The following is a 17012-nucleotide window of genomic DNA, read 5'->3' as shown; positions in this document are numbered from 1 at the left end:
TTTTAAATATGATTTGTAAGTAGTAAGAAAGGAAAGCAATGATCATTAGAAAATACAGAGATTCAACAAGAATCTATGCTAACCACCCTTAAGTAAAGAATAGTTGAAGGAGCAATGGTTATTTAGGCTGGAAAAGAAAAGATATAGGGTAGGCATGATCAGTCTTCAAATACCCCAAGGGCTATCATATGGAAGAAAGAAAACTTTTTCTGTAAGGTTCCACAGGGCAGAACTGTGATCCAATGCAATCTGCAGGAACACCAATTTTAACTCAATAAAGAACTTAATAATGACTATAGTTATCTAAAATTATAACAAGATGAGGTTGCTGTCACCCAAAACATTCAAAATGGGATTGTTTAACAATCTGCCCAGGGAAGTGGGAGACTGGATTTCTTTTCAACAGATGGTGAGAAGTTGGACTAACATGGCCTCTGAAGTCTCTCAAAACTCTATAATTTTATAGAGGAGTTTAGTTCTTAAAAATTTCAACTCAAAAAGCAATGTAAGATACAAGAAGAAAAAACACCTGAAAGAACTAAATCATTATTTAAAAAAAAAATCACCTGGATAACATTTTAAAAACACAACACTAACATATAAGTAAACTAAATTGTCCTAAATGCTAAACAGGCATACTAAAAATATTATTAATGTATAGATAACATAATCAATATTCCTAGAACCAAGGTGAATATAAAATTATCATATCATGAGAATAGAAACTTTAAAGCTAAGAAAACTCTGACCCAGCTATTAAGAAAATAAATGCACATGACATTATGACATATAAAAGAAATCATACAGGACAATTTTAATTTCATAGAAAAATGCAAAGTTAAAGTCTACTTAAAAAGTAATTAATATAAAATATAGATGAATGGTACAACAAATAAAAACAGATAAAAACACAGCAAAAATGAATTAAATGTAAATTCTCTCATCTGCAGAAGAAAGTAAGTTACTAAAAGAGAATATACTATAGTTAGAAATAAGTCGTAACAACAATGACTAGAACCAATTTGACCAAATCCAGCTAAAAAGCAGAGGGCACTAAGTGGGGAAACTGTAACTGAGGTGTTCTATCTGCAGCCCCACCTCCACTGGCACTGACCACTTAATCCTACCCTCTGCAACTAAGCCTGCTCAATGATAGGAATTGGTTTAGACTACAATTCTTTGAAGCCTTTTAAATCTCAGATCCTGAATTCCATTTTCTATTTTCTAATTCTCCATTTATGATCTAAGTATCAGTTATAAGCTAATCTGATTATACACCCTATTCTATAGTTTGCAGATTTTAACCTCCTGTTCCCTTAGATGGTCATTCAGAATGACACCTGTTACAAAATCCCTTTCAATACTTAGCAAGCTCATCTTCATCCACATCACCTTTGGCCTCTGGACTTCATTCAGCATTGTTTTGCACTGCTCAGGTAACAAGGCTTTTTAAAAATTATTTATATATTAGCTAGACTGGTACAAGTACTGTATCATCTAAAACTTGATTCTCTCTCCCCTGTGATCTCTGGAAAATCCTTTATTAACAAATGTGCTCAACCTCCTCCATTTCTCCCCCTCTATTTGCACTAACTGAAACCTAGCTTCATCCTCTTTTGATGGTGAACCGAGTTACAGCCCCATCTTATCTATCAATCAGCATGTCACTGTGGGCATAATCTTTACTGAGCTGCATTTTAAAAATGTGCCACCTTTACTCTTCACCCACCACTTAACATCCTTTCTACCACGGGAGACCAAGGCATCTAATTTTATTAACCTCTCCTAAGTCTTGGAACTGCCACCTTCAGATCTTAGATACTCTCTCTCACCTTCTGGAAAAATTTCAGTACCTGGTTTCTTTCCATCCTGACTTCTGATACTATCCTAGTGACTTCATTATTTTGCTGTCTACAACCACTTGTCTTCTTAGTTCATCAAAATCAATTTAATTCAATTCCCTAACACTCTTCTCCATTCTTCAAAGTGGTCATAGTTGAAAGCTTACCATTACCTGAAAATGCTTCATGTGAACTCCATGAGGCTGGACTCTGAAATTTTCAAGACCATCATCTCCCTATTCCTCAAGATACTCTCCATTCTCATGACCTCTACTTTCTTGCTCTTATCTCTGTTGTGGATTCAATTTGCTCCCTTCAGTCTTGATCCTAGAATTAGTCATTTCAAAAGTGCATTCTCACAATGATAATGCTTACTTCCACTTCATCACCTTACTGTTTCTCTTTTTCAACTTTATTTTTCAATGATAACTCTCAGAGGAAGTCACAAAACCAAGCAAACTCCCCTAGAAATTCTGGCTACTTTATTTGAGCACATGCCAATTCTTTTATTCATGACTGTCTCCCTATCACATGGAGACCAAATTTGTCTTGTGGAGCACCTATTATACCTAATCCTAAAAAGAGGTCACTAACTTCTATTTTACTAAGACCGAATTCACCAGTCAAGAGCTCATCTTTCTCCAAACCTCTTTACCTTCATTCTTTCTACATTCCCAGGATTAGGTGGCCCTCGAGTCCAAGCCATCCTATTCAGCATTTTTCAGGACTTTGCTCTAGCAATAATTTTTTTCTTCTCTTATTTAATCTCTCCCTTTATGACTCCTGGCGTTCTGCCTACAAACTTTCACCTCTTCTATTCTACAACAAAACAAACAAGTTTCTTGACTCTACTAATCTCCCCAAGCCATTCTCTATCTCTCCTCCCCTAAACTGCTAAACTTATAGAAAAAGCAGCTCTCTCATCATCTATTCCTGAACTGGTTCCTTATGACCTAAATTCTATTCACAATACTCTAAAGAAATTCCTGAGGTCACCAAACCACCAAAATCTAACAATGTCAGCAATCCCCCCCCTTAAACCTTTATACAACTATTGTCAATTATCTCCTTCCTTGCAATTTTTCTCCTCTTCTAGTTAACTGCTCTTTCTGGCTTCTTTTTCCAAATGACCATTAGTTCTTACTCTTTTGTTGGTTCTTCTTTCTTTTCCCTTTGCTAATCTCACCCACTCCTACAACTTCAATTATCAATACGGGTAAGTCTTAAATCTACATAACAAGTTGGTCTGTAGCAACTGCAACCAACACACCAGATATCACCACATGGATGTCCTACTAGAAACTCAAATCCAAGAAACTGAAAACTGAATTCATCTCACTTAAACCTGCCCCTTGCTTCCAACTTGCTGATTTTTATAAATGTACTACCATGCTTTGAAGTCAAGACTCAAAGTATTGAGTTTCTCTTCTCTCTGTATAGCTAATCAGTTGCTTAGATTCAACACCCATAAATCTTTTCAGTTTATCCTTCTATCTATGAAATTACTGCCTTAGTTCAGACCTTATCTCCTACCACCTGAATTATTGTACTCATTTTTTTTCCCTGTACTTAGTCTCTCCTCTTCGATTTATCCTTTATATAGCTGACAAAAATCTTCCTAAGGCACAGAGGTTTGATGTCACTCCCCTACCATAAACACCTTTAGTGATTCCATATCACCCTACTGGACAAAATACTTCTCAGTCTAGTATTTAAGGCTCTCTACAATCTGGCACCAATTTTTCTTTCTAGTCAAACTAAACTACAAAATATTTGTCAGTCTCTTCTTGCTTATTCCTGTCTCTGTGCCTTCTCAAAGGCTACCCACCATGCTTAGAGGCTACTTTCATTATATTTCTCCCTTCTGAAGTGCTTCTCTTCCTTCAAGACCTAGCTTAGCTACCATCTCATACAGTAGTCTTCCCTGATTCCTCACCAGAGAAGGGGAGGGGATCCAAATAAAAAGATCTTACCTGAGGTCCCAACCCATTTCCTATAAACTCTCTCAATGTAGAGTTCTCCCCTTTCTATTTCAGAGTGATTCATCTTAACTTCATTCTTTTGCTTTTATTACATTGTACCATATATTACACTTTTTAGTGTACATACAGACTGCATGCTCCTTGACAGCGACATCATTTTCTCATCCCTGTATCTTCACCACCTACCTAGCAGGTTGTCTTAGCAAATACATTTTGTGGTATCAAATGGTAAACAGTTTTACAACTGGTAGACACGTAAAACTAGCAATTTTCTTGGGGGGAAAAGGACCTAAATAATAAAAGTGATAAAAAAAAAAAAAAAAAACATATCCCCTGCTGGGCACAAGTTGTTCCATAGGACAGGACCTAAAGAAATTCAAGACAGAAAATTGAAACAAATTACATTAAGAATGACATTGGCAGCAAATTTGTTTTTGCAGCACAATGAAGGAAAGAGTTGTACCATCTTTAAATGCACGTTTAATAAACTATGTATTTTTTGTAATATTATGAAAGTAAATCACAATAAACAAGACATGTGACAAATTTGAGATGGCAAAGCCTACATTTATATAATGAAAAAAAATCTAAGTTCAGAGAAATGTTCAGAAACATTTTGAATCCTCCTAAAATAAAATTTCAAATATACCAAAGGGCAACAATTAAAAAGCAAACACAAATACTTTCATTAGACAAAGGAAACTATACTCAGAAATTTCAAGTTCACACTATGAAAATATGATCTATTGATTTCCAGGATATTTGCCAATCCTGCTCAATATCAACAAATGGCTGTCTTCCTCTTCATCCTCAGTGACTGCTGAATCCACAGTGATGGCTCTCTAATATTCTGACCTAATACTCTGAACTCTAATATCTATCTCCATTTCATTTCCTGGCATCCTGTTATTTCTCTGAAAAATTCCCATTTACAATTTCCTACCTTCTAACATTCCCATTTCCTGACTCTAAATCTGATTTTCACCTTCACCCTGACTTCCAATTCACTCAACCCTCCTTAGTCACTTACCTCCCTACCTAAGCCTGGACCCCATGGTCAGAGATAGATTTTTTCCTTTATTCAACCTTACAATTTCTTGCCCCAGTCTGAAGTCAAGGGGCATGTAATGCCAAATCCCAACCTTGAGTAACACAAGGCTCCCAGGACTCAAAGCCATCCAGACTGTGAATCTTACTAACAGTTGCAAGTGATATAGGGGAGTTTTACTTACAGAGGATTTAGCTAGCTTAGACTGTCATGATAGGGGTTTCCTCTGCTTATGAAATAGGGTATTTTTACAGAAAGGTTGAAATATAATGGCAGATGCTGTTACAATACAGACACAAATTGACCAGCCACAGGTTTCTTCTCTGCTTAAGTTAAGGTGGGAGTTGTAAAAAGCCCAGATAAAGTAGTCTGGTCGGTCCTGTCTATATGCAACACTAAGCTAAAAGCAGTGGGCCAATACAATCTAAGAAGAAAATTCCACCAAAGAGTACTCATTCATTAGTCTCTGAAACCTGAACCAGATTATTTCCATTTGATTCTTTGGAGACCCCTATTTGGTGGACTACCATAACTTGTTACAACTGAGATCTTATCTTGGGCCCATAACTTGAAGAAGCTTGAAGATCTAAAAATGGTTTCAGGGCTTTAGCATGGGTGCTAGACTCAATAGCTAGTAGTATCCTACTGTAGCTCTCTGCAAGTTTATCTGACTACTACTTTCCTAACTGCATAGGAGTCCAAACACTGGGCTATGGCCCATAAGTAAGAATTAGAAAACCCTACATCATGGTAATGATAGCACACCCAGAGAGGATCTATTAAAAAAAAAAACACTGGATAAGTACAACCAGGTAACAATTTTAAGAGTCAAATTTAGAGAGAATGGTGATTCAGCATTCAATCCTCATGAGTAGGGTCCATGCATCCTGGAGTTGTGCTTTCAAGGTGGTACAGTGCCAGTTAGCATACTTGGTCCTGCAGAGGCGCATTTTCCACCAACCAACAGGGTTGAGTCTGCAGGGTCCTTATATATATATGACTTGATAAAGACAGGTATTTCTAGGCTCTGTAAAATTTATCTGGTCCCACAGGTCAAAAATGAAAAGTTCAGAGATTGAGGATAAATATATACACATATACAGAAATATCTATCTATATATATCCATATACACATGGATATATGGATATATATCTCTCATATAGCCACTAACTCAATCTAGGGTTCTCAAATTAGGGTACGCCCCACCTGTACAGGGCACAAGGGTTCAGATCTGATTGTCCTGAACTTCCAGTATTAAATACATCCACATTGTCATTCCAGTACCAATAAACTTTCCAAAACCAAAGCTCCCCTCCCTTCCATGATCCCTGCCCTCTAGTTTCTGATGATTAAGAAACCATTCCAAGAAAATAAACTATCTTTTCATAGTAAAAGGTGAGGGCTTAGTTCTACTTTAAGGAAGGTCTGCACAAACCTTTGCCAAAACACAGGATGGAACATAAAACTGTGGTGACAGGTTTCTAAACAATCTTCTAAAACTTGCCCATTTCCCAAACATCCCAGAAGGCACGCACAGATAGGCACTACCCCAAACCCAAGACAGCAATAGCACAAAGTAGATAATCAAAGATAGTGAATCAAAAGTTTTCCCAACAATCTGATACCCTCCCCATCCTGTCAAATAGTTGAGGCAAAATTCCTTGGCTTGAGCTAGGAGCCGCCTCTGTGGATGTGGGTAGAGCACAGGTCCAGACCTGGCGCTTTGTTTTTGTTGTTGGGAAAAAGAACAACGCAGGTCAGACTAAAAAGAGAGGTGGTCGACAGGTAAAAGCTAAGCTGACGGGGGTATGACTTCTTCAAGAGGCTTGAAAGGGTTGTTTCATACGTTCGAGGTCATCAACTTGATAATATGCAGGGAAGGCAGCTTCTACAGGGCTCACTGTAGTAAAGAGTGCTTAGGGAGAGCAGTTGATTCAAGAAAGAAACTTGCAGGTTCTAGTCTTTTACCCTGGAACTATCAGGGTCTTAATTTCAAAGTTTTACAAAAATCTACCACTAGTCTGGATACTTTGAGATGCAACAAATCTGTAGGTCTCATATTAATTGCATTCAAAGGTTCAAATATCAGGTTTGAATTTTCTGATGCTGAATGAGGTCCAAGCTCTAGTTGAGGCCTTAAACACACTGTTTACATTCATAGGGGTTTCTTTCCACTCTGACATTTATTAGCATCAAAGAGCTACCTGAAGATTTTCCAACATTCTTTCCATTCATAGGTATTTCTCAAATATGACTGAACTTAAGTGCAATCAGGACGTCCTCCATGAAGGCTTCCCCATATTCATTACATAGAAAGTCAATCTAGCTTGAATTTTCTGATCAAGGCATGCTGAACTCTACTTGAAGAGCTTCCCACATGAATTACATTCACAGGGCTCCACTGTAAATTCTGATATCTAATGAGGTTTGAATTGATAGAAGGCTTTCCCACATCCATCATCTTCACAGTTCCTCTCCACTGTCAATTCTCTGGCATTCAAAGAGCTACCTGCTAAAAGTTTCTCCACACTCATTACATTTCTAGGATTTAATTTCATTGCAGATTCTCTGATGTTTAATGTCAGATGAGCTCCAGCTGGAGACTATTCTATGGTCTTTAGAGTCATAAGGTCTCTTTTTAGTTTAAGAATTTTCTGGGGTTCAGATATGGTTTGAGTTGGTCCTGAAGCCTTTCTCACATTCATTACACTCAAAAGTTTCACTTTCCTATGTATTTTCTGATGATGAATAAGTTCTGATTTAACTTTGTAGGAGGTTGTTGGGCTTTTTTTCTCCCCAGATTCATTTCATAGAGTTTCTCTCTGTCATCTTAAAACTCTGCATTCTGCTTGAAGCTGTGGTCATATAAACCATATTCCTGGGCTCTCCCTCCTATGGGATCTCTCATATAAAAGGATTTTAAATTGTCTCACATTCAATAACATACACAGCCTCTCTCCCCAGTGACGACACTCTTCTGCTAAATGTTACATGCCTGAAACCTTTTTCCTGAGAAAGATAACGAGAGACTGTCGCAGAGGCGTTTTAGGTTGAGTCTCTAACCTATAATCACTGCCACAGGCTTGTCCACAGTTGGGACCCATGAGAATGTTCCTTGGGAATCCTGATGATAATATGCCCTGTGATTGGACTTCTTCAGAAATTTCCCACTTCGGAACAGACTCCATGCTCTCAGTTTCAGTCCTGTCATCTGAAATGATAAATAGAAAACACCAATGGGGGGACTTCTGAGAAGATGGCGCAGTGAGAGTGCAAGGGAGCCAGGCTCCTTATGATTCCCTTGAAAAACTCATAGACACATCCCAAAGAAACCATACCACTAAAAATTCAAATAAAATTAAAGCATACCAAAAAGACAATGGGCAAACCAAAGAGCTCTGATATAATACAAAAATATAAGAGAATAAGGGAAGCAAGCACAAATGTACCAAGATATGTATATAGAAAGAAAAACAGCAAAAAGAATTTTAAGAGATCTCAAAATGAATGCATTCAAAGAATTTAGGGAAGAATTGGCAAGAAAATCAGAGGAATCAAAAGATGCCAACAAAATTAAAAGTACTTAGAAAAACTGAAAAAAATGAGAGAAAGAACTCAAATTCCACCCATAAAGACTGATAAGGGTCTGAAAACATTCATTTTTAAAATTAAAAGTAAAATGAATGCAGTTGACCAAAAATGGGAGACATTGATCAGTGAAAGGAAAAACAAGCCTAGAAAATAATTGAACCAGAAGATATTAGGAAGATAATTCAAGAATGAGTAACCTCAAAATCACATTAAAAGAGTTTTATCCATATTTTTATAAGTAACTGTTCTGCTCAAGAAATACAATACTGGAAAAAGGAAGAAACTACATAATGAAGGATAAGTAGAAAATTCAACTGTGCTAAGCATATTAATCTCCAAACTTCACTTCAAGTCACCAGAAGGAAGACACACACCAGCTATCAAAACTAAGAAGTAAGCACTCACTAGTTATTTTTCTAAAAGAACCAGGAATAAACAGAAAAGTATACAACATGGATAAAATTGAAGACCAAAGGTTACATTCCAGAATAAATTTCCCAGAAATTCTAAGTCTAAAGGTAAGAGATGAACATTCAAGAAGGAAAGCAATTCTAAAGAATGCTGGATATATATTTATTTCAATAGCGCCTTCATGAAAGCAGAAGCCTTCAAAGTCTTAAGTACTTAGAATACTTACTTCAAAATTAAGATTAATTACTCAATCATAAAACTAGTGTTTCCTAAAATACTACAAGTTCCAAAAGGGAGCCTTATGGCCCAGATAAAAAAGAATGGGAGGGAAAATGGAGCAAGGGGAAGAACAGCCCAAACAAAGTAAAGCTAAAATCTTTGAGAGGGAATAATAATAATAATAATAATAATAATAATAATAATAATAATAATAATAATAGAGGAATCTTGCTAGGTATTGTTTCAATGTTTGCTTTAATAACAGAAATAAGAGAAATCAATATTCCTTTCAGATGATTAAATAACATAACTATCAAAGAATGAATAGAACTCAAATTTAACTGCCATAGTTAATATAAATATACAGAATTCTCTGCTAAAAAAGAAAATGGGCTACAGAATTGATCAAAATGGAGAATTCAACAAAGACTGATCTATAAAAAGCACATTTAATATAGATTTGAAACACTTCAGAAGCTAGACCAAATTTTGTCATGCTGTATCTAAATCAAGAAAAATAAGATTGATAACTCTCAAAAAAGTTGAACTCAAACCAGAAAGCATTAAAAGAGACAAATAAGGAAATTATATTATACTTGAAGTTATTATTCAAAATCAGAGCATATCAATTTTAAATAAGTGTTCACTAAATATAACAAGACTTTGAGAAAGAAAAACTTGTGATAAATAGTAAGATATAAAGAGCATTAGGAGATTTCAGTACCTTAATTTCAGAATTTGATAAACCAGAAGATAAATAAGATGATAGAATTGAACAACGGAATTAATAGTTTTACAAAGAAAATTTCATGGGAAAAGTTAAGAATTACTAGAAAGAAGAATCATAAAAATAAATTTTGGAAGACAAAATTATATATATTACATTTACTGCCAATAATGCATTGAATCAATCTCTTTATCAAATAAATGCAGGGTGAAAGAGGAAGTTATAAAACAGATACCTTAAAGCTATGGACAACATTCCACAATCTATGGGATATTGTCAAGTCAATGCTCAGATGCGAATTTATAATATATATATATATATATATATATATATATATATATATGGAGAATGAAAGTATTTAGAAAAGGAACAAAGCAACATATCAAAGGAAAAAAGAATTCAAAATCAGGGTAGAGATTAATAAAATGGAAAATGATAAAATGATAAAATCAAGACCTGTTTTTTCTTTAAAAATCATAAAAACTGATAAATAAGATTTTTTTAAAAGAAACAAGAACTTCAAATTATCAGAATTAGATATGGGAAAGGCAAGAAGATCACAATAAATGTAAAAGAAATTAAGAAAGTTATTGGAGACTATCATGTATAGCTTTATACTAATAAATCTTTTCACGAGCCATGAAGAAATTAATGAGTATCTAAAAAGTATAAAATGTCCAAACTGACAAAAAAGAAAAAAAATCTAAATAAATTGATTATGGAAAGAGAAATTAGGCAGACCATTAATGAGCTATATTTCTCCCTCCCCCCCAAAAAGATAACAGTCCCAAACCAAGTCATAGTGAATGCTCCCACTTTCAAAACCCAAAACCATCCCCATTTTACAAAGACTATTTCTAAATAAAAAGACTGTATGCAACCTAATTCTTTTTATGAAGCATATCTGATTTTGATCCGCAAATCTGGTAAATAAGGCTGAAAAAGAAAATTAATGCTCAACATCCATATATTTCTCCCCCACCCAGCTAAAAATATTTATTATGACCAAGTAGGATGCCTGGAATACAAGGTTGGTTTAATGTAAGAAAAACAACCAAAAGAGTAAGTCATAACCAAAATTTTTTTTTTAAAAATAATAACAAATGCAGAAAAGCTTTGATAAAATGTAGCAATGATTTGAAATATTTAAAAATATAGTAATCAAAGGAACAATATGAAAAAATAAAAGGGATAGTAAGTGGCAAAAAAGAGGTTAAAATATCACTATATTTGCTAGTGACATGAGTATATATCTAAAAAATAGTGTAGACCAAAAAAAACCTGGGATAATAAATAACTAGCAAATTAGCAGGATAAACATATAAAAACAATCTGCATTTTTACATCATCAATAAAAATGAGGAAAACAGCAAAACAAATATTTATAATGAAAAAACATGTCAAATATTTGGACCCAGACTTACCAAGACACAAAAGATCTTTACAGAGACAGACCTGAAACTATTTTAACTTAAATCAATTATTACCTGCAAATAGTTAGAGGTAAAGCTAATATATAAACATTTCCCAAACTAAATCACAGATTTAAGACCAATCAAAATACTAATGAGCTACTTTATAAAATTAGGTAGACCCATTAAAAATCCATTATAGAAACTCAAGCAAGAATATCATGAGAAAGTTCAGGGGCTGAAATCAGACTTGCCTTATCAGATTTCAAATAAGCAAGTGATTAAAAAAATAGAGTGACAGGAAAAAAAATAGAAAATTCAAAAAGAGAATCTAGTATACTGGAGATAAGTGCTTAAGAAACCCAAAAGGAGAAAAAAAAATCATTCAATGGAAAAGTTTTTAGAAATCTGGAAAGCCAAATAGAAAAAAATTTATTTTGAAAATATCTCACACCATATACTAAAATAAATTTCATCTGGATCAATGATCTAATGATTTTTAAGTCATAATAGATATAGATACAAAAGAGTAACAAATTTACCTCAATTGTGGAAAAGCAAAAAATTTATCTTCTATCAAATGGTGAAAAGTTAAGACATATCTAATCATACAAAAATAAAAAAGAACTACTATCCAAATGGAGATGTGGTCAAAGGAGATGAAATACAATTCTCAAAGGGGGAAACAATTTCTTCATTTATAACCCCCCTGAAAAGTTGTTCATATTCTCCAAAAGTCACAGAAATGACAAATGAAAGAACTTAGCATATTCTCTTATAACCACCAAAGTAAGTGACAAAAAAATGGCCCCAAACCATCAAAATTCATGCTGGTGAGATAATGGGGGAAATGGCACTCTATTTCAATTAGTGAAATTATAGTAAGCTTTATTTGAGGTGACTAATCTGACAATACAGAATTATTATAAAATCGATCATCCCCTCAATAAAGTGATCCCAATGCTGGGAATATATTCAAAAGATACTATTTAAAGGAAAAATACATTACTCATACAAATATATTCAAAATTCTCATTTTTAATAGTGGAAAAACTGGAAACTACTTACACGTCCAAGGACCAGGAAATGGATGAATAAACTGTGGTATAGCAATGGAATGGTCTATGACTGCACTGTAAAAAATAACAGTTATGAAGAATACAAACAAATATGAGCAGACTCCTACAACTGAATAAAAAGGATAGCAGAATTAAGAGCCTGACAATGACTACTGCTAATAAAAAAAAAAAAATGACAATGTAACTAAACACAGAAAATAAACTGGAAGGGAATAAAGAAAATAAATTACTATTAACAGTAAAAATGTAGTTTCTATTTTATGGATTTATCAAGGGATATAACTGCCTATTATTTTTGTTGAGAATGCTTGGCTTTAAAATTTTTTTTTTAATAAATAAAAAGGGGGGCAGCTAGGTGGTGCAGTGGATAGAGCATCAGTCCTGGAGTCAGGAGTACCTGAGTTCAAATGTGGCCTCAGACACTTAATAGTTACCTACCTGTGTGGCCCTGGGTAAGCTACTTAACCCCATTGCCTTGCAAAAAAAACCCAAACAAACCACACACCTAAGAAATAAATAAATAAATGGATGGATGGATAAATAAATAAATAACTGAAAAGGAAAGCCCCAATGCTATCTGTCCCAACATAGAAAGAAATCAACTCATCTGAAACTAAGGGACAGGAAACTGAACAATGTTTTTTCAGACAATTCAATGAATATTTATTGAATACTTACAAGGGGAAGGAACAAGCCTACCCAAATTGTAGGGGATATAAAAACAAAACTGTCCCTAGCATTGAAAGAAGTTCAGGAGGGTAATGATGAGGAAGGAACATGGAAGTGAAACAGACTCATGTGCAGGGAAAGGCAAGCTAACCAGTTTAATTGGCACATAGTTTATAAAGGGGAGTAATGGGTAACAAGCCTGGAAAAGTAGGCTAGATCCAGACTATGACATGATCAGTCCTCTGCTTTCAAAAGATTATTTTGGCAAGTAACTGGAAGGTTGACTATAACAGAGAGAGAGACCTGAGACAGACAGATCCATGAACAGGCTATTACAAGAGTGTGGGTGTAAGGTGATAACTCAAGGCAGCTAGGAGCACTGGAGTCAGAAAGATTCATCTTTGTGAATTCAAATCTGGCCTCAGACTCTTACTAGATGTGTGACCCTGGGCAAGTCATTTCACCCTGTTTGCCTCAGTTTCCACATATGTAAAATGACCTGGAGAAGGAAATGGCAAACCAATCCATTATCTCTGCCAAGAAAACCCCAAATGGAATCAGCCAGATACTACTGAAATGACTAAACACTCCTGAAATTGTTCTACTCAGTTACCAATTAATTTTTTGCCCCATCTTTAAGTGACAAATTTAAAGCCTAGTTCTCAGACCTTATCATTCTTGAAACGTGTAGACTTAAACTCCTCTTCTTGTTTAGTACTCTCTAGGTTTTCATGTTAACTGTTCTCACCTAGTTTTCCTCTTACCTGATTAGACATTCTTATCAGTCCTTGCTAGATTTAATATCTCCCTCAACTATTTTGCTTAGTAGTTTCAGCTCCCACAGATTCAACTATGATTTCTAAAAAGATAATTTTCACTGCTTCTGATTTGTTTTTGTGGACAACAAGATTAAGTACGTTGCCCAAGGTCACACAGCTAAGTATGAAGTGTCTGAGGTTACATATGAACTCACATCCTCCTGACTGTAGGGCCAGTCCTCTATCCACAATGCTATCTAGCTGTCCCTAGAAAGATAAATCTGCAATATGTTGATCTCTCCTTACCTCCCAACTTGCATTTCAAACAGCGTTCTGAACATCTCACACTGGATGATCTGCAGACATCTTAAACTCAATATGTCCAAAACTGAACTCATCATTGTATCCCGTAACCTTTCCTTCTTAACTTCTCTATGACTATTGAGAGTACTACCATCCTCCAGGGGTCACAAGCTTTCAAAACGATTTTTCAAGTTTTTCACTGATCTTTCAAACTGCAAGGACTACAATGGACCTGTGTATTTCATCTTAGGTCACTTCCTGTCCCAACACAGGAATAATGGATTAGTTAAGAGGGGGAGAACATAATTTGAGACCATAAAAAGTAAGTAAACTCTGGGAGGGTGGGGACCAACTGACTTTTGTATTTATATTGTTCCTATGCACAGCACCTGGTAGAATCTCAATAAATGCTGATTGATACTTCAGGACCATAAAATTTACCTTTGACATATGCAATAAGCTCTCAGTAACTATATCAGGTAGCTTTATAGAAGGTCACAAATTCACTAAGCAAAATATGTACAAGTAAGTCAATTGTGGTTATGCATTGTAATTATAGAGTTCAGCTTTGTCCTACATAAGAAACTGGTTAATTTAAACAATTCAGTCCCTGGAACTGAGTCGTTTATAGCACAAGAGGCAGAGTTAAGATCTTAAAAGGGTCTTTTGTGTAATTATTCAATCTCTTTGGGTTTTACAATGTGGGGACCAAGGCTAATCTTTTCACAAAGAAGCTTTGTTCAACTATTTCAGGCAAATGTTTTTTAGGAGCATTACCTCCTCCAAGATATCTGGCAACTCATTTTGTTTAGAGATCTTATGGTTATTATGTACAGGTACCTTCTCCCCAGCTTACAGGAAACATTTGCTGGGTGGTCTTGTCTCTGAATACTGAAAAAGACAAGGGGTTTGGTCCAGATGAGCCTCAGGCTCCCTTCCAGCTCTCAAGGTTTTTGAGTACATGATCTAAAGAGATGCAATGACTACTGTGTGAAACTGGATCATACGTGTTGGCCGCTATCATAGTATTTGGGAAAACCACATTTGCTCATCGTTTTTTAACTCACATTTCTATGGCACTTTACTATTCATAGACATACCAGAAATGAACTTACCCAGGAGATATACTGGACGAATCTCTGCGTGGACCCAGAGGACCAACCAAATGAATGGGACCCCAAGTTCCCCTAAATAGTGGAAATATAAAGGCTGCAGTTTATGCTTCAAAACGTATTTGTTGAGAGAAGGCCAACTTAAAGTAGACTTTGGGCAAGGCGCCCCCACGTAGGCCGCGGACGCGATGCTGGGCATCTAAGCCGTCTGCAACGGACCCCCCAGTTTTGCCAAACTTTGCCGAGTGTTCTCCCCCAACAGGTGGCCAAAGGAGGCAAAGCCATAGTAAGTGACTCAGCCCAAGCACGCGGCGGGGACGCGCAACATGGCTAAAGTCTAAAGCCCCTAATCCTCATCCGGGCCCTCCCCCGCTCAGGCCTCGACCTAGTTTTGCGGCCTTAGTGCCAGGCCGGGCAGCGCGGCTCCCGCCAAACTGCAGCCCTCATGGTGGTAAGGGCGGGATCTGCAAGGGGAGTGCGGAGGGGGGGGGGCAGGGGCCGGAGCAGAGCGCGCCGAGGTGGGGGTTGGGGGAGGGGCGCCGCATGGCAGGGCGCCTAGCGGGGGGGGGGTCCCAGAAGGGGCCCCAGGGGCCCTGGACGTCCTCGGGGGAGTGGGGGCCAAGCCCGGGGAGAAAGGGGGCCGTGCTCGAGAAGCGGGGGAGAAGGCGCTCTTGCAGCCCGAAAGCCACTCACCTGAGGCGGGAAAGGACAATGGCACCTGGGCTGAGGCTGGGCGAGGCGCGGACCACTGAGTCCGCCGTGGCGCCCCTCTCTCTCTCCGAGGCCACTTCCGGCTCCGCTCTAGGACGCTCCGGAGGACTCCCCCTCTCGTTGGTCGAGCCCACCAGCTGCAGGCCAGGGGGAGGGGCCCTGGGAGAGGAAGGCAGGAGCTTGTAGGGAGGCGGAAGCCAAAACCGCGCTCCCCCCAGGGGGGGAGGGAGGAAGAAGAGGGCTGGACCCTCGTTTTACAGGTGGGGAAACTGAGGCCCTGCAAGTTTGCGGCACTCACCTTAGCTCCTACCCTTTAGTGGGGAGCAGGGCCGGGGTTCCAACCCAAACTTCGAGATGCCCCATCCAAAGCCCTTTCCGTTGTACCCCTCGATAGTTCACAATCCCCACATCTCCAGTTTCCAGGGAACTGTAACCAAGGATACCAGATGGGTAGACTGCTTTGAGAGGGAGGGGGAACCAGGATCAGAGGATCATACATGTAGCCTTGGAAGAGACCTCATTAGGTCAAAGTCTTATAGAGGAGGAAACTGAGGCTTAAGAAGACGAAGGACTCACCCAAGGTCACTTAGAGAAGTGAAGGCCCTCCCCCTTCTCTACAAAGGAAGACATCTCTCCTCTTCGGCTACCTCTCTTCACCACCTAGCCCCTTTCCTAATAAACAGACCTGAGGAAGCCTTTTCAGTCAAACCTGCCCGAATTAACCCTCAAAACTTCAAAGAAAAGGCAGAGGGTCATAAAGTCCTAGAACATTAAAAGGGGATCCTGGAGATCTCATCCCACGCTTCTCTTAAATGCAGGAATCCCACCTGTGGCATTCCCACAGCCCAGCTGCTCCAAATCTCACCACAGCTTTAAGAAACAATTGCCCTGGGGCGGCTAGGTGGCACAGAGGATAGAGCACGGGCCTTGGAGAGTCAGGAATACCTGAGTTCAAATCCAGCCTCAGACACTTAATAATTCCCTAGCCCTGTCGCCTTAGGCAAGCCACTTAACCCCACTGCCTTGAAAAATCTAAAAAACAAACAAACAAAAAAGAAACAATTGCCCTGCTCTGGTGGTGCTGGGGCCAGAAAAGATTTGGCTACTGAACCAGGGCCCAACAAACTCTAGCAGCTCCCTCCCAACAA

The 17012-nt window shown here is 37.6% G+C and overlaps 1 protein-coding gene across 1 annotated transcript in view; it reads right to left on the bottom strand.

Moving 5' to 3' along the window:
- Window positions 1-17012, bottom strand: part of LOC141499827 (uncharacterized) — a 101011-nt gene that overhangs the window by 63058 nt on the left and 20941 nt on the right. The gene's annotated exons all lie outside the window — the stretch shown is intronic.

This window comes from Macrotis lagotis, chromosome X, assembly GCF_037893015.1.
Source record: "Macrotis lagotis isolate mMagLag1 chromosome X, bilby.v1.9.chrom.fasta, whole genome shotgun sequence".
Classification (NCBI taxonomy): domain Eukaryota; kingdom Metazoa; phylum Chordata; class Mammalia; order Peramelemorphia; family Peramelidae; genus Macrotis; species Macrotis lagotis.
The sequence above is the reverse complement of the archived record's forward strand: the minus strand, read 5'-3'. Positions and strand labels throughout refer to the sequence as shown.